Source organism: Carcharodon carcharias, chromosome 18 (genome assembly GCF_017639515.1).
Source record: "Carcharodon carcharias isolate sCarCar2 chromosome 18, sCarCar2.pri, whole genome shotgun sequence".
Classification (NCBI taxonomy): domain Eukaryota; kingdom Metazoa; phylum Chordata; class Chondrichthyes; order Lamniformes; family Lamnidae; genus Carcharodon; species Carcharodon carcharias.
Window position 1 is genome coordinate 18,137,750 of NC_054484.1, and position 19,002 is coordinate 18,156,751.

General features: G+C 45.0%; 1 pseudogene; it reads right to left on the reverse strand.

The window, feature by feature from the left end:
- Nucleotides 1–10,868: 10,868 nt before the first annotated feature.
- LOC121290904 lies at nucleotides 10,869–11,132 on the reverse strand (annotated as a pseudogene).
- Between the last annotated feature and the right edge of the window lie 7,870 nt (nucleotides 11,133–19,002).

Below are 19,002 nucleotides of genomic sequence, written 5' to 3' on the forward strand. Positions count from 1 at the left end.
GGTTCATTGGAAATGAAATGCACAGAGTGGGGAAGATGGAATAATGACTCTTAAGAAAGTGCAAGTTATCAGGGAATGCACCTTGTGGGAGTTTTAATTCCTGCTTTGACTGTAATGTTGAGTAGGTTACCTTGTCCAAGTTTAGGTATTTGCTTGATCCTTTTTCTTCAGCCAAACTCAAATTCCTTTCAGAAAATGATTAATTTAAAGAAGTGTTTGATTTCCATTGTGCAATACAAACTCATTAAATCCAGGCGCATGTGATCGAATTTATGTACCTTACATGTGACTTTTCCTCTCAAAACACAGTGTGCAGCGGAAAATAGTTGCTGAACATCCTAAACTGGAGTATGTTACAATCTGATAAAGAATATTTTTGTACTGCATGCTATCAGCCGTTTCTTTATTAACTGTAGTCCAATGTGCTTAATGTGTAACACTTATCTGAAGAGCAGGCTATGGCAATATAATGAAGTATTTTTATCAAGTGCAGATTTTGTGCCTGGATTTCGGTCTATATAGTTCCATTTGTTAATATATCACAATGACTGTTTTCGCTCATGTGTCAGTCTATCTTTGACTCTGTCTGCGTGGCTTCAAGTACAACGTTTTGCATTTACACGTTGAATTTAGATATCTATTTTAATGTCTCCAGTCTTCCATTCATGCTCTGTCATCTTTTTTGCTGCTTTGACATTTACTAGTGTGATAGTGGCCTGGATTTTCTTCTGCATTTGCATCTCACCCCATCCTTTTTCTGTCTTAACTTCTTCCAGCACTGCAACCCACCGATATCTCTGTGCTCCTCAAATCTGGCCTTTGGAGCATTCCCAATCTTAATCGCTTGACCATTGGTGGCTGTACCTTCAGTTGCTTAGGCCCTAGGCTCTGGAATTCCCTCCCTAACCTTCTGTGACTCGTTCCACTTCCTTAAGATGCTCCTTAAAATCAAACTCTTAGCTTGAACTTCTGGTCACCTGTCCCAATATCTACTTTTGTGACTTGGAGTCAAATTTTAACCGGGATTTTCTGGGCCCTTTGGGGATGAGCTATAAGGCAGGGTAGCTGGCAAATTGACATGGGAAAGGTGGCAGATCTGCTACCTGCCCAGAGCCCAATGGAACAAACTAAGTGGCCAATGAATGACATCCTTCTATCTCCATTTGCCTGCATGGGAGGGCCCACAGCCTTGTGGGGAGATTGGCAGATAAACCCTGGCAGCCTCCTAGCAGGCTCCAGGGTGTGGTGCCTCCTTTTTGAGCACTCTTTGGCCCATGGGGAGGGACCTTAGCGGCAATGGTCACCCTCGCTGCAACAGCACAGCCCGTCCCCTGGAACAACGGTCCCTCACTTGGCCTGCCTGATCCCGCCACTCCCGGAGCCCACTTACCTGTCTTCAGGGGTGTATGACCATCAATGAGCCCTCAGGTACAGCCCCAGGAATGACCACTGCAAGTGGAGGCACTCCTGAAGCTGCTAAGCTGCTGGCCCTTTGATTGGCTGGTGGCTGTTGGGGGTGGACCATGTCCTTAATAGGATGGCAGCCCAGGCAACAGCCACTTATTTGGCTGCCACTGGCAAAATGTAGCCCCACCGCCCACCAAGCAGGGTCGCCCCTGGCTTTTGACCACAGAGATGGGACTTCTTCCGCCTCTGCAAAATTCTGGCCTTTGTTAACAGTCCTGTGAAGCACCTTGAGATGCTTTACTGTATAAAAGGCGTTAAGTATAAATACAAGCTGTTGTTCATGCTATGCCTGTATTCTGGCTGCAAACTATTTCCGTGGCTTAAAAGATCTTAAAAGAAATGCTGGGGGTAAGTGAGATAGGAGCCTTGCTACAATGCACCCAAGCCTTCACAATCATCTACAACCATCTGTCAAACCCTCTGTCTGAGGGAGTCCACTTTGCAATCTTTTAACTTGTCATTATGTGTCTTGGCAGTCAGTCAGATCCTTGACAAAGTCTATTTCACGATAAACATTTCTACTGTCAGCATTGGAAGCTGTCCAGGATTTGTGTAGCTCACGTAGCTGACAGTAAGATTACACAGAAACAAATTAGATCAGACAAAGTGGTTTGGAAGCAGTTGGGTAGGAAAGGATTAAAATTAAAATTAAACTTGGGCACTTTTATATCTAATCAACGCCCGTCCATTAATCCAGGCTTAAGTAGCTAAAATTATGTTTGGGTTAGAGGGTGCGACTGGGAGTTGCAGAGGTGCTTTTACCTCCGAGACCTAGATTTGTCCCCATCCCGGCCTGATGGATTGCAGGTTCTTCCTCTCTATGACTGCACAGTTCCTAAGTATAAAATGAGCTTAGTCTGCCTAAATAATATGTCAGTTATTGGAAAGAGATTTTGAGTCTCAAGTAAGACCATCAGGATGAAATGGGGGATGGGAGTGCCACTCTGGTTCATTTAGGTGTCAGCTGTGTCTCGTTGCTAGCACCTCGCCTCCTGCTCCAGTGTCTTGGGTACGCAATCCAGGTAGATAATTTGGTACAGTGCTGCAGGAGCTGTTAGAGGCACTATCTTTGGGATGACACATTAAACCATAGCCCTGACTGCCCTCTAATCCAGACCAGTATACTGTATAAACGGAGCTCTCCCAGTGTTCTTGTCAATATTTACCCCTCAACCAACATCACTGAGCAGATTATCTAGTCATTAACACCAGGTTTGTGGGACCTTGCAGTACGGAATCTGGATGCCATGTTTTCTACATTACAATAGTGGCTACACTTCAAAAACATTTTGTTGACTGCCAAAAAAAGCTTTGGGACATCCTGTGGAAATGAAAGACGCTGTACAAATGCTATTTCTTTCTCTCTCAAAGATCTTCTTGGGGCTGGTGCAAGTAACAGCAACAACTTAAATCGTGCATTTAACATAATAAAACATCCCAAGGCACTTAACTGGAGTATTATAAAACAAATTGTGACACCGAACCACATAAAGGGATATTAGGTCACATGACTTGCTGAAAAAAGTAGGTTCTAAGGACTATCTCAAAGAATGAACGTAAGATAGAGAGGTGGAGAGGCATAAGGAAAGTATTTCAGAGTTTAGAGGCAACGGAAGGCAGGGCCACCAATGGTGAAACAGTTAAATTTGTGGATGCTCTAAGAGGCCAGGATTAGAGGAGCGCAGATATCTTGGAGGGTTGTGGTGCTGGAGGAGGTTGGAGAGATAGGTAGGGGTGAGGCTATGGAGGGATTTGAAAACATGGAGGAGAATTTTAAAATCAAGACATTTCTTGACCAGGAATCAATGTAAGTCAGCGGGCACAGGGGTGACAGGGAAACGGGGCTTGCTGCCAGCAAGTAGCAGATTTTTGAATGACATCAAGTTTACAGAGGATAAAATGTGCGAGTCCAGCCAGGAGTATATTGGCATAGTTAAGTATATAGATAACAAAGGGATGAACGAGGGTTTTAGCAGCAGATGAGCCGAGACAGGGCCAAAATCGGGACATGTTACAGAGGTGAAAATAGACAGCCTTAATGATGGCGTGGACATGGAAGTCCATCTTGGGGTCAAATGTAACGCTGAGGTAATGAACGGAATTGGTTTAGTCTCAGATGGTTACGAGGGAGAGAGATGGAGTCGGTAGCTAGGGAACGGAGTTTGGTGCAGGGGCCAAAAGAATGGCTTCACTCTTCCCAATATTTAAAGGGAGAACTTTTCTGCTCATCCACTACTGGATGTCCGTTAAGCAGCCTGTTAGTATAGCAACAGTGGTGAAATTGAGAAAGGTGGTGGTGAGGTAGAGCTGGATGTCATTAGCGTACATGTGAAAGCTAATGTTGCGCTTTCAGATGACATCATTGAGGGGCAGATTGTAAGTGAAAAATAGGAGGGGGTCAGGGATAGATCCTTGAGGGACACCAGAGATAATAGTGCAGGGGCAGGAAGAGAAGCTTTACTGTGATTCAGGGCCTTGCAGTGCTTGATGCTACATTAGGAATGAAAATAAAAGTCCCTATTACTTCGTAAAGACAATCTTCACTCTGAACAGTGCAATATTCAGCCCTCCATCAAATTATTTAGAAGCAATAAAAAGTAATGAAAAGTAAAATAACCTTAAATAACAACTTAAGTAATATTATAGTCAGGAGACCAGTGAGATAAAGCATATGAACTCTCTCTCCTTTGATGTTAGAATGCCAATAACATACTTCAAAAATTAAAATGCCATTCCTGACTAATCAAGAAATATAATAGGCTACATGGGAATATAATGACTGCATATTGTCGACTCTGTCTCTCAGGGTCGTACAATCTGTTCCAGCTGTTACAGGCGCAGTCTAATCTTCCTTTATTCAATATTGTTCTTTACTATTGTGTACCCTCAATGGCATGTTGGGATACTGGGAGATATTCCTCAGCTGAACACACAAATGCACATAGGCAACCATACCCAATAAACACACACACACACACACCACATGTAAGATACTCACATACATATAAACATCATGTAGAGACAAACATGCACAAGGCTATACACAAAGACAAATGTGTACACACCATAAACACACAAGTTCGAAGACAATTACAACAATCTAGTATCATAGAATTATACAGTACAAAAGGAGGCCATTCATTCCATTGTGCCTTGCTAACTCTTTGGAAGAACAGTCCAATTAATAGCGTGGTTCTGTGTATGCCTATATATGTGCTGTGTGTTTGATTGAAGAAGATATCCCTGTATCCAACCATGCAAATGGGGGCATGCAATATTAAAGAATACATTTCAGTAAAGGACCATCAGACTCTGTGAGACTCTTACAGTTGGAGCATATTGTATTGGCCATATTTTCCTGTAGCACAGCATCTAGTGGAGTCTACCATTAATTCAAGCGGGTGGTACAAGTTTAGGTTTTAAATGTTTTACAAGGTTGTGGAAGTGCGAGCTGGTAATGGTGCTGTGAGGGAAACTGGTACATCTGGGACTTTGATGAACAGGAAAACCATTGTGTATCCCCTTAATCAATTAGAAATAAACATTGCAAGGACTGAGAGGGAAATGTATACCAGAATGATTGAATTCAATGTAAAATCAGATACCAAAAGAAATAAAGAGAGACAAAGAAGGATTAAATTGCATGAGAGAAAAAGAGGCAGAAAGGAAACGTTTTTTCTAAATTTTGTATTTTAAGTTCTCTAACAACAATTAACAATATTTCAGTGGGAAGTGGGCAGCAAAAGGGAGTTTTCTGAAAACAAAAACTAATGGAAAAATGGAACTTGGAGAACAACCTTTGGTTATTGCTGTTTAACTGCTCAACTGATCCATCACCATAAATGCTGTACCATTTATGCATACATAATGGCGACTGCCATTAGCTGCACCTTCAGTGCATTCACATGTGCGCACACTTACACATATCAATACAAATGCAAAGGCAAATATATGATTTAAGTGTGGTGTGTGTAAGAGGCTGTGCATTGCGCTCAGCATCTGTTGGCAAACCCAATGATCACTGAGACAGGGTGCTTCTAGTGGCAGCTGACGAGGTTACAGAAGACAGTTCCAAAGCAGCCTGTCTGTGTTCTCACTCCACTAGAGCTGCTAAAAGAGCAGTCACATGTGGAACAAAACATGACAAGTGCTACTGTGAACATGAACCAGGATCCACACATTGTATGTTGCACCCGGCAGATAACAAGGGCTTGCAAACACAAACTTAAAACGAGTTTTAGAACCTTTTGTACCTCAAAGAGTGCACAATGTTTAGAATAACTTGCCAGAAGGGTTAGTAAAGGCAGAGAGCTCAGTGATGTTCAAAATTCAACTGGATGTTATAAAGGGAGGGGGACCATCAGAGAGATGAGTTTAATTGTTTTAAAAGTATTTTCCTCCAATTCCTCAATCTCCCTGGTCAAGAAGTTCTTCCAAGATAATTTTGCTCAAGAAAGCTATACCCCATATAATTAGATTTTTAGAAATAACCTACAGTTCTTGCAATACAGTAATCATTTCTCAAATGATGCCAGGTCTGTGTTAACTGCTCTATCCAAATGTTCATTCCAAATGTTGGCCATTCCATGTGTGAAATACTTGATGGTATCAGTCTTAAAATTGTAATGGCATAATACTTAATAGCATTAGTCACGGGGGATACAGTTGCTTAGTGGTAACATCACTGGCCTTGTAATCCAGAGACTCCACGCTAATGTTCTGGGGGCAAGGGTTCCAATCCCACTACAGCAGCTGGTGGAACTTAAATTCGATTCATACTGTGGAGTTGAAAAGCTAGTCTTGTAATAGTCACTGTGACATGATTGTTGTTTAAAAACCCATCTGATCCTCTAAGGAAACCCACCATTGTTACATGGTCTGAGCTACATGTGATTCCAAACCCACAGCAATGTGTTTGATTCTTAACTGCTCTATGAATTGGTGTGGCAAATCACTCAGTTCAAGGTCAATTATGGATGGGCAACAAATGCCAGCCTTGCCAGTGATGCCCACATCTATCTCATGAAAGAATAAAAAAAAATGCTTCTTATTAGTTTGTACCGAGCTCCTTGCCTCACTGTCATATTTTATTTTGATATACTATGCTGAATGTCCATGCCTCTGTCACATTCCACTGTTTTGAAAGCCAAACTCTTTCTTCATGTCTCAGCACCTTGGTGCTAGGCAGTCAGGCAAATCATCTCCATAAGGCACCAAAGTTGGGAAGGCGTCCCTTGTGTTTCAATAAGAAAAGCTAGACACAGCACTCACAAAAGCAAAATATGGTGGAAATCTATAACAAAAACAGAAAATGCAAGAGAAATACTCAACAAGTCAGGCAGTATTGGCAGAGAGAGAAACAAGAGTTGATGGGAGTCGGAGGATGGAAGGAGGTGCTCAGTGGGTGCTTTGCTAATAAATCTGGATTTAGCAAACAATTTGGGACCCAGTTGATGACTATCATGATTTAAACATGTCTTCAGGCAATGAAACTCACAACTGCAGGTTTGCCACTCAAGCACTGATTAGGTGCAACCTTCCTGGAGGTGTATATGTAGCCTGCACTCACCCACTTTCATTGAGGATGTGGAGTGTACTGGCTGGGAGTGGAATGATACCTTAAGGAGCAAGAGAGAGGGCACCTAGGGGTGGAATTGTCCCAGGTTTGCACCGTGCGGTACCAGCTGGAAAAAAACAGTGTTGTGCCCGTTGGCCACAATGGCGGCTTCTCGTGCCCTACCTTCCCAATCCTGCCCGCATTAATTATGCATTCGTGAGAAACGTGCCATTTCCATAGCGGTTGGGCTCCGATTTCCCTGCCATGCCATCACCTCATCGCTTCATCACACTCAGCCGCCACATTTAAAGTACAGCCGCGCACACACCTCTCAGTGCCCCTGGCCCAAGACTGCTGCTGCCTGCGAAGCCTGGTGCTGATGACCTCGAGTGCTGCCCGAAGCAAGGTAGGCAAACAAACCTCGAAGTCCCGAGCGAAGTGCAGCTCGCCAGGTGCACGTTGCTTATGTGCTGTTGTGAAACACGTTGGCGTGCAATCACGCAGATGTGGGCGGACAACCCAGTGAGGGTGGCTGGGGGTGGTGAGGGGGGCGGGGTGTGGAGGGGGGGATGATTCCAGCGAGCTGGCCTTATAATGATATGCAGGTGTATTACAATGAGGTTCCCGATGTCTGATGACAGGAAGCGCAGCCCGCCATCGACACACCGAGTGGACGATCGCAAACTGATTTCACGACAGCGTGACCCCGATCTTTGACCTCGCCATATTGTCCACTCGCACCGCCAATCACACCCAATGCCAGTGGGCACGGACAATTCTGCCCTGGACTTCTGATACAGCACTGATGGAGGAGGTAGAGAGGAGGAAGGATACCCTGTACCTGCAGTTGGGATGGAAGCCACAGAGGCAGCTGATCCACTGCATGTGGAATGAGATCACCCACGAGGTCACATACCTAGAGTCCTTGCCCTAGGAAATGGCTCCTAAAATTTAATGGTTTGACGCAAGTGGTCAAGGTAAGATCCCATCTCACAAATACACTTCTCAATAACTACATCTGCACCAGCATCACTATATTTCATCCACCATCTAAATTTTAAAACTTGAATTTATATAGCACCTTTAACATAATAAAACAACCCATGGCCCTTCACATAAGCATTAAAAAAAAATGACACTGAGCCACATAGGGAGATATTAGGACAGATGACAAAGCTTGATTGAAATACGAGGTTCTAGGGAGTGCTCTAAAGAGGTAAGCAAGGTGCCAAGGCCCAGAGGCTCACGGAGAGAATTGCAGAACTTAGGACCCAGGCAGCTGAAGGCACAGCCACCAATGGTGAAGCAATTAGAATCAGGGATGCTCAAGAGGCCCGATTTAGAAGAGCACAGATATTTTGGAGAGTTGCTGGGATGGACGAGATTTCAGGAATAGGAAGGGGCGAGGTCATGGAGGGATTTGTTAGCAAGGATGAGAATTTTAAAATTGAGGTGTTGCTTAGCTGGGGGCCAGTTTTCCCCAGTGAGTACAGGGGTGATGGGTAAATGCAAGTTGGTGCGGGATAGGACATGAGCAGTTTTGGGTGACATCAAGTTAATAGAGGGTAAAATGCAGGTGGCTGACCAGGGGTATGTTAGAATAGTCAATGCTGGAGGTAACAAAGGCATGGATGAGGATTTCAGCAGCAGGTGAGTTTGAGAGAGGGTTCGAATCGAGTGATATTACAGAGGTGGAAATAGGTGATCTTAGTGACGGCAAGAATATATGGCTGAAAGCTCATCTCAGATTCAAGTATGACGCAGAGGTTGTGAATAGTCCAGTTCAACCTTAGACAGTTGCAAAGAAGAGAGGTGGATTTGGTGGTCAGGTAGAGTGCCAGGTTTGTTCTGAGGACCAAAAACAATAGCTTCAGTCTTCCCAATAGTTAATTGGAGGAAATTTCTGCTCATCCAGTGCTGGATATTAGACAAGCAGTCTGATAATTCAAAGGCAGTGGAGGAGTCAAGAGAAGTGGTGGTGAGAAAGAGCTGAGAGTCCTCAGCAGACAAAAATGTCATTTGTGATGATGTTGCCCAGGAGCAACAGATAGCTAAGAAATTGGAGGTGGGGGAGGGGGGCTGGGTGGGGCACGGATAGATCCTTGGGGGACACCAGACACTGTACATTAATATTGGCACAGCTCACACTATTGCATCCCCTACAGTTGCTAACGAGACCTCAGACAAATCTCACAGCTCTTTAATCATGTATACCTGTCAGTTCTCTCATTCCTAATCAGTACTCATTCTCTTCCAGAGAAAGTTAGCTTATATTAGTTGGCAGCAGGGCTTGGCCAAGTGAGGGGAAGCATGACTTCATATCAGCCCCCTTGAGGAGACAGTCCAGGCCCTGATCAAGAGGGGAGGAGCAGCCAGAGGCATATAGCAAGGGGAACCTTGCCTAAAGATATGTAGCCACTGCAGATTCCTTACAGATGTGCCACAATTCCTGATCCCTAATTGCTCAAACCTCTCTCCACACCCAAACTCCATATGACATACCCTTCTATTGTGGCTACTCCCCAACATTTCGAGGTTTATTGCAGTAAGCTCCCAGGAGAAAGTTGCACCTTGCCACATTGAAGCAGGTTCGTGCAGAACAACAACTTCCCTGTGCCTTGGAGGAGGAGGAGATGGAAGTGGAGGAGTTGGAGGAGGAGGAGATGGAAGTGGAGACATTGGAGGAGGAGGAGAATGGGGATGGAAGCACTGGCTTAATGCTAGCACTGTGGCAGACATTAGCTCAGGCAGGCACCATGTGCAAGGTAAAGGCTAGTTTAGAAGAGGGATCCTCTCAGAGGGTACACTGTGGGCAATGGCTACTCAAAGTATAAGGTGCCAACTTTTCTGGAAGGCAAGGTTGCACTCAATACTAATGCAGAGGAGTTAGTTGAGCACCCCACAGTGCCAAGTTCCAGAAGAAAGTTGATGGGTGTGACAACCCAAACGCTTGATATAGGGGAGAACATTCTCGAAAGCATGCAGTCATGTAGGAGGATGGAAGAATCTGCCTCCATCTTGGTCAGTGGCTGGACGCAAAGCCTGGAACCCATTCTCTCCAGCATGGAGAGACTGTCGAGGTCCAGTCAATGATGTGTGGAGCCTAGCATTCTGAGATTGGGTAGCAGCTACGACTGCAGTTAATGCAGATTGCATGGAGTGGCAAACTGCTGCACTGGGAGCTCAGGCAGCTAGCCATGGTGCCTTAGACTCCTCGATTGAAAGGGGCTGAAGAATGTCTCTCATGGTCACAGGCCTGTCCACCAGAAGATCACTGGGCAGGCTGAATGCAGGCCCCAAGGTAGTGGCATAGGAATCACGGAGCAGGAAGCTACGGGCCTTGTTTCAGATCCTAGCATTATGCCCCCTATTCTGCCAGTCCACCATTGTTCTTGCAGTGACCTGTCAACCAAGAGGTCCAGAATGTTCAAGTCCATGCTGAAATGGTGCAGTCTGAGGCTCACAGCCTCGTGAGAGTGTCCCTAGCTGTCCCTGAACACCTCTGAATTTAAACGAGGGTCTTGCATGGTCACATGCATACAATCAATGGCTGCCTGGACCATGGGGAATCCTCAAACCTGTTCTGTCTCAGAGTGTATACAGCCAAATATCGATAGTGTGTTATTTTTTTGTGGACAGCTCAGTTTTTTTTATTCGGATGGTCAAACCTGCAGCACCACCTGACTAAAAGCCAGGCTGGCCCTACTGCGGCTCGAGTCCTATGTGCCTAATTCACAGCAAAACAACACATTCACGAAACCAATCTTCACTTGTTTCGCCCTTTTCACATGTCATCGTAACCATAAGCTCTGGCCGAACGCTTTTTCTCACTCAGGAATCCCACCTAGCAGCCCAACCAGGGGTCCTGGCCTTTCTTCCTCATCAGGAAGGCCAACTTCCTGGCCATCTCCGTGTTGTAGATGCACCGGCAGTTCTCATATTTCTCACGGATGTGTTTCCTGCAGGGCTTCTCGTAGTAACGCCTGCACTTTGTCTGGTCGATGATCCTGTCTGTGGTGAGAATCAGGCTCAGGGTTCAGTAAGCTGCCTCCACATCGCTGCTCTGAACCATCACCATCTGCGCCATGAAGCGAGCATGAGCCACCATGTGAAGTCTTGACAAATTGTCCCAGAAAGACTCTTGATGTGTCTGAAAAGTCCTTTTCAAACACTAGTGAGGTCACTCAATCTTAATCAGTAAGTAAACACTGAGAGCTGAGAATGGCTTTAACGAGCGCTCGAAATACTCAGCCATTCTTCTATCAGCTGGTGGCTCTGGTGAGAGATCATTAAATTAATTCAATCCACCAAATTTAATGCAACATCTCTAATGAATGCCAGTAGGAAATTTAATTGTCAATTGGGCCCTTAATTATCTAGGCAGGTGTGTGTATGTGTGCGTGTGTCTGTGTGTGTGTGTGTGTGAGTGTGTGTGTATATGTATGTGAGTGAGTGAGTGAGTGAGTGTGTGTGTGTGAGTATGTATGCATGTATGTGTGTGCGTGTTTGTGTGTGTGTGTTTGTGAGTGTGTTTGTGTATGTTTGTGTGAGTGAATGTGTGTGTATGTGTGTGTGTGAGTGAATGAGTGAATGTGTGTGTGTATGAGTGAGTGAATGTGTGTGTGTTGTGTTTGTGTGTGTGTGTGTATGAGTGTGTGCGTGCTTCAACTCCTTTACCAAAATGGTGTCTTGTGCTCATTATGGCCTAAACCTGCACTGCAGCTTAAAGTTGCACCTGTCACTTCTTTAGTGCCTGAAATATTCAGCCAAAAGCACACATTTCAAGTCAATAATCTAGTTATGGTGAAAGAGCATTGACGGGGTCTCAAGGCGGGGAGTGGAGGTGAGGCCTGGGAGGAGAGCAGACAGGGTTTGGAGTTGATGGGAGAGAGCGAGTACCCTGGGAAGCAGACCCTGTGGTGGGGGTTGGTGGGGGGTGGTGTTGAGGGCACACGATTGTTGTTGAAAGCACCCCAAACTGCCCCACCCCCTCCAACCTTCCTGGCCAAGGGCCTGAGCAGGATGACTTTCTGGGCTTCTCCTCCGCTGGCGAACTCTTCCCACTGGCTTAAAAATTGAGGTCATGCAGGAAACAACCCTTAATTAGTCATGAATTGGCCACTTAAGGGTCTCAGTTGGGGCAAGGGTGGGCAAAGACGTTGGGGCAGGAGATAGGGCAGTGGGAAAGCCAACCAAGGAATTTTATGTCCGCCCAAACCCCCTGAAAACCAGCCAGCCGGGGGCCATAAAATTCTGCCCCATCACATGTGGCTGCTTTGCCCTGGACTTTCAAAGGGCTTTGACACCAGAGAATATGATGAACACCCAGATCTTCATTCTTGGAGGACAGTTCCCTCGAGGTATCCCGGTAGATGCACTGGGGGAGCTCCCTGGATGTCCACATGCAAGGACTGTATGGAAATTGCCTGGGAGGTTTCAACTTCCATTGGACAATTACCCTGCACTGGAAACCATCTAATACTCCAAGTTAAATGGAGATTTTGGATGTTCCCGACTCTCTGAGCAGAATAATTACCCAGGAGAAGTTAGAAGAATTAGAAACACTTCTAACTCCTGGGTAACTATGGTAATGACCATTCCAACAACCTCACTGGACACCCCAACTCCCCACCCCACATCCCCCAACTATCCCTCCACCCCCCAGCCACCTGACTACTCCCTCATCCCCAGGACAATCACCCAACTCACCACCAACCAGCCGAACCCTCCAATTTATCCCCCCAACCCCTCCCCCCGAGTATGTGACCTTCCCTGACTAACCCCCACCCACGCCGACTACCTGTACCCCAACCCAAGCACCTGACCCCCCCTCCTCATCCCCTGACTACCCCCAGCCCCACGACCACCCGACGACCCCCTCACCACCCCCACCGTGGCTTCACTACCCCCCACACTGCTGCCCTGTGCAGAACAGACTGCCAAAACTGCTGTGCTGCACATTTCTCAGCAGGCCTAGGTCAGAAGTCTGGCTGAGAAAGGTGCAGCTCCAGTCTAAGGTAAGTAAAAAGGAGCGGTGTGGTAATCTGATGGTGGTTGCCATTCCATGGGAGTTTTGGCCCTGAGGAACCATGAAGGACACGGAGGCTCTGTCGAATAAAACCTAGAATTCCATATGAAAGAAACAGCATTTTCCAGGACTAGAATCCACAACTGAAGGAGAAACAAAAAACCTTAATTCGCCATAAGATGCTAAAAATATCCAATGTACATGCTGCTTCAGTTTGAATACAGTGGATTTTAGTAATTATGCATATTTTCATTTGTTTTACCTGCCAGGAGCTTATGTGGTGGAAAACAAAAACATGCTGTGCTATATATAGCACATTTTCTTAATAAAAAATTCTTTTGAAGATACATTCCAACTTTAGAGGTCAGGCAACATTTAATACTGTTCCACTGTCCTTTGCCACTATAGCTCAAACACTTCGGAAGTCCTATCTCTGGGCCATTCTGTTTTGTGCAGAGGTGGCACCAGCCAGTTAACTGAGTCTTCATCACCTCTTATCTACATGTTAAATTCCATGAGGGGTTAAATTGGATAACCTCTGAAAATGCACACAGGGATAACATTGCGCGATTAACCTGAGTCCATTGATTGGAAATCATAACTTGCAAGCACCGATGAAAGCTAGCCTGCACTCTGTATTGTGCCAGCTCCAGTTCCTGGCAGTCTAGCAGGAAATGATAAATGGCGCAACATGGGAGAGAGCAAGGCTCAAGGTTTTCAGATGCTGCTTTGAATATTTTATTTTATTCATTCCTCTATGGGATGTGGGCATTGCTGGCAAGGCCAACATTTGTTGCCCAACTCTAGTTGCTCTTGAACCAAGCAGCTTGCCACACCATTACAGAGGGCAACAGTTAACCACATTGCTGTGGGTCTGGAGTCACATGTAGGCCAGACCAATTCAGAATGGCAGATTTCCTTCCCTGAGGGGCATTATTGAACCAAATGGGTTTTTTACAACAACTGTCAGTAGTTTCATGGTTACCATTACTGAGACTAGGTTTTGATTCCAGATTTATTAATTGAATTTAAATCCCACTAGCTGTCATGGTGGGATTTGAAGCCTTACCCTCAGAATATTAGCTTGGGCCTCTGGATGACAAGTCCACAATGCCACCATCCCCCCCACCCCTCGGAAAAGGTGAAAGATATCCTGTGGCCATGAGTCCTTCTAGACACATGACCCAAAGATAGTGGGATGCAGGTCAATGCTAATAACCAGGCACTGAGGACGTTCTTGCAGTGCTGCAGGAAGTTCAATGGTTACACACAAGTGGCCAAGGTCAGTGAATATATCTTCAAATTACATACCCTACCAACTGTACCATTAGCTTCAGCTACTGTTCAATACACCACACATCTGTCACTGACCTACCAAAAATCTCTATCAATCAGGACTTATACCTAACATTTATATGCTTCACCACACTCTCACGCTCTTAGTTTCCCATCCACATCTGACAGAAAATAATACCAACAATTCAACTTCAGCCAAACAAATTTCATGACACTTATTGACACACTTTCCTCTCTCCCTTTCAGTACAAGTTGACACATAAACAGAAGGCAGTAGAAGCTAACCGGAGAGGGACTGGTGCAGCTGCATGCCCTAAATATCATGAAGGAGATGGTGCTGGCTTTTATTGAGATGGCTATTGCTGAAGCAGTCCTAAAATTGTCAATGATTATGGTGTCCTCATACCTAATCCTCCTTTTCATATCCCATTTCCACCTCATTCCACAATCTCTTACTATTTCCATGCTGCAGATGGTGTAAGCATCTGACAGTTACCAAACCTGACCCATGTGCCTTTTCCCAAGAGGTCTAACCTGGCCAGGCAATGAATGAACATTAACAAGTGAGCAGCAATGAAGAACACAGCTATCTGATTTCATACTCTCAGCCACCAGCTCAGAAACGGAAATTGCATGTATCTTAGAGGATAACACAGAGGCAGCATCTCCACCTGTTGAGATGCTGGGCACAAGTGCGCTGCTGCCAGGGCAGAGGTCAAGGATAGCACAGATGCCAGCTTGCCAGAGGTAGTACACTGGTTCTGCTGCAGAGATCTCAGAACTTTGATAGAGCAGAGTACAGAAGAACGCTGATAGGGATGTATAATGAAATACTTGGTGCATTGGGACGCCTGTTACAGAGCCTGCATTCAATGCTAAGGAACATGGAGGAGTCCAGCACCACCTTGGCACAGGGCTTTAAACAGAGCTTGAAGCTTATACCATCCATATGCATAAGGCACAAAAACATGAGAATTAGGATCAGAAGTAAGCTATTCAGCCACTCAGGCCTGCTCCACCATTCGATAAAATCATGGCTGATCTGACTGTTGTCCCAACTCCACTTTCCTGCCTGTCTCCACAACCCTTGATTCTCTTGCTTACTAAAAACTTATCTAACTCAGCTTTAAATATATTTAATGACCCGGCCTCCACTGGTCTTTGGGGAAGAGAATTTCACGGACTAATGACCCTCTGAGAGAAAAAAAAGTCTCCTTATCTCAATCTTAAACGAGAGACCCCTAGAACTGCGTCCCCTAGTTCTAGATGCCCCCCACAAGGGAAACATTCTTTCAGCATCCACCCTGTCAAGTCCCCTCAGGATCTTTTATGTTTTAATAAGAGCACCTCTCATTTGTCGAAACTCTAATGAATGAAGGCCCAGCCTGCTCAACCTTTCCTCACAAGATAAGCCCCTCATCTCTTTTAATTATTATTCATTTACGGGAAGTGGGCTTCGCTGAAGATGGGCCAGCTCTCCATCCCAGGAACCAGTCGAGTAAACCTTCTCTGAGTTGCTTCTAATACAATTATATCCTTTATTAAGTAAGGAGACCAAAAGTGCATGTGGCCTAACTAAGGCCAGCGTAGATGTAGCAGCCAACTCCATGTCAGCACTAGAGGAAGCTGCCATGCTGCAAGGCGGAATTTAGTGGTGGTGACTTACTGGTGTACTGGCCTCCTCCTGAGAGCCTTTCCCTCCCTCTTGTGTTCCTACAGCACCACATGATTCTTTTCAGAAACATCGCAAAATATCAATAAATTATCTTTTTTTGCAGTGACAGTTGTTATGCAGATATTGCCAGTTGCATGCAGTAATAATGAGGCACGTATAAGTTAATGCCATTTTTAAATTGTGTGGTCTATGTTGAGGATGGAGTGTTAACCACGATACCCTTCCTCTTCTTTTTAACATCTACCTGACCTGATAGGTAGGAGGTCAGTTTAATACCTCATCCAAAGGACAACACCTCAGGTGATGCAGCACTCCCTGGAGTGACTGGACTATTAACTTGGGTCTTACATAGTATTTACAGCAGAGAAAAAGGCCATTTAGCCCAATAGGTCCATGCCAGTATTTAGTTCCATAGCCTTCTCTCACACTTTTTCATCTAATCCTGTCAGCCTATTCCTCTATTCTTGACTCCTTCATGTAACCAACTAGCCTCTACCTATGGTGGTTGCCTCACCTAGTCCTTACTGTCCTTGGCCTCAATTAGTCATGAAGGATACTGTGAGCTGGCCTCATTAAGCTTAGCTAATGTATTCTTCATCTGTTCTTCACAGCAACACTATTATCCAAAGCTGAATTCCATTTTTTAGAGACCTGCTAATCTGTCCTAAGCTCTGATGAGGCTGATATGAGCAGTTCAGTGTTTCACAGGACGAGAGTACCATCAGCCAAGCCCCAAGTTATAGAAGAAACCCCGAGAGTCTAGACTGAAGGAGAATGACTCTTGATATTAATTTATTTTGCATGTTAGGAAAAATAAAAAGATTAGAGAAAAGACCGCAAGGCTTTCCTGAATTTGTAGAGCAACAATGAAGTTGCCATGTTGCTATGGCAATCCTACCACAGAGGATTAGCGTGAGGCAGCTGCTTTGGTTTACTGTCTCCGTCAACGCAATGTGACTGCCAGCATACTAACACGGCTTCAATGGGTATAAAATGTTCCAGAAGTCTCTACAATATTGCCTTTCATACATTGTGAAATTTTAATGCTTAAGACCCAAGTTGATGCAGGTCCATGTAATCCTGCATGATGCCATGGAAACACTGTCTATGTCTTGACACCTCTCAAATATTATTTCAAAAGTGTCCAATTAAATCAGAGAAAATTTCCTCCAAGGTTTTCTGTTGCTATCAACTAGGGAGAAATGGTGAAACTTTTCCTCCTCTGGAGTTATGTGAGGAAAATTGCACCTTAAAGGCCCACCATCTCAAATTATTCTTGGGGCAACTTGATATCTCATCACCAAGGTACAACATTGCTGGTACAGAAAAGATATGATAGAGGTATTCAAAACCTTGAGTGGTCTGGACAGAATAGAGAGGGAGAAACTGTCCCCATTGTGGGAATGATTGAAAACCAGAAGATACTGATTTAAGACGATTAGCAAATGAATCAATGGCGACATGAGGAAAAACCTTTTTACGCAATGAGTGCTTAGGATCAGCAATGCACTTCCTGACAGTGTGATAGTTTCAATCATGACTGAAGCGGAAATGTTTACAGCGCTAAAGGGGAAAGGCTGGGGACTGGCACTAGGTGGATTGCTCTCACAAAGAACCAACCTGGACACAAAGGGCCGAATCACTTCCTCCTGTGCTATAGCCATTCTATGGTTTATGATTCTGATGAATAAAAGCTGAAAAGCTGGAGATGCACATCAGGTCGGCCACATTCTGCTTTGTTTTTTGTGTTAACGAGAATGTAAATAGATGATGGTTTCAATTCATCTGCCTCCAGGTTATGGGCCAACACAGTTTCACTGTGTCACTCTGCTACATGATGTACCCTGCTCAAGAAGCTCGACACCATCCAGGACGAAGTAGCCTACTTGACTGGCATCCCATCCACAACCTTAAACATTCACTCCCACCACCACCAACCCACAGTGGCAGCAGTGTGTACCATCTACAATATGCATGGCAGCAACTCACTGAGGCTCCTTCTACAGCACCATTCAAACTCATAACCTCAACCGCCTAGAAGGACAAGGACAGTAGCTGCATGGGAACACCACCACCTGGGAGTTTCCCTCCAAGCCACTCACCATTCTGATTTGGAAATATATCGCCATCTCTTCATTGTCGCTGGGTTAAATCCTGGAACTCCCTTCCTAACACCACTGCAGATGTATCTACACCACATGGACATCAGCAGTTCAATAAGGTGGCTCACCACCGCCTTCTCAAGCGTTATTAGGGATGGGCAACAAATGTTGGCCGAGCCAGTGGCGGCCAAATCCCAAAAATGAATTAAAAAACAAAAAGCTGTGGAAGAGTAATGTTTCAACTGGGACCTTCACCAGTAGTCAGATATCTGTAATGTTTATTGTTGAGGCTTCAACTTGCAAGCGATTCTCTGTTTTTCTTTTGTGGGGTTGTCATTATTCCAGCTGTTTTCTAAATGAGAAATGCCCCAGGGCATTCAGTCTTTTTGGAAATGCTCAAAGATTTTCATTGGCGTTGTCCACTTTTCTCTCAATAGAATTCTTGGTCTTCAAACTATCACTCTAATGGCCTGAGGACACAAAAACAAATAAGTACAGAACAATAACAGAAAGACAAAATCCTTCTGATGCTGCGGTGTTGTATTGGTTTTATTCTTACGGGAGAGTAATGCTCGCGGCATCTTCTCTCCCATCTGATATTGGCCAGAGGATCATAGGAATTACCGCACAGTAGGAGGATATTCAGGGCGGGATTTTCCAGCCCCACAGGAGGTTCGGCAGCCCAGGCAAATGTCCATTGACTTTGGGTGGGACTGGACAAGACGGGGCTGGAAATTGGGCGTCAGTCTAATGGGCCTCTGCAGGTAAGCTTTGTATGGTGGTGTTGTTCCTTCTAGTGAATATTAATAACGTGTGCTTGATAGGGCTTTCCAGCCCACCAACCTCTGCGTTTAACACATTATCCTCTGCCATTTCA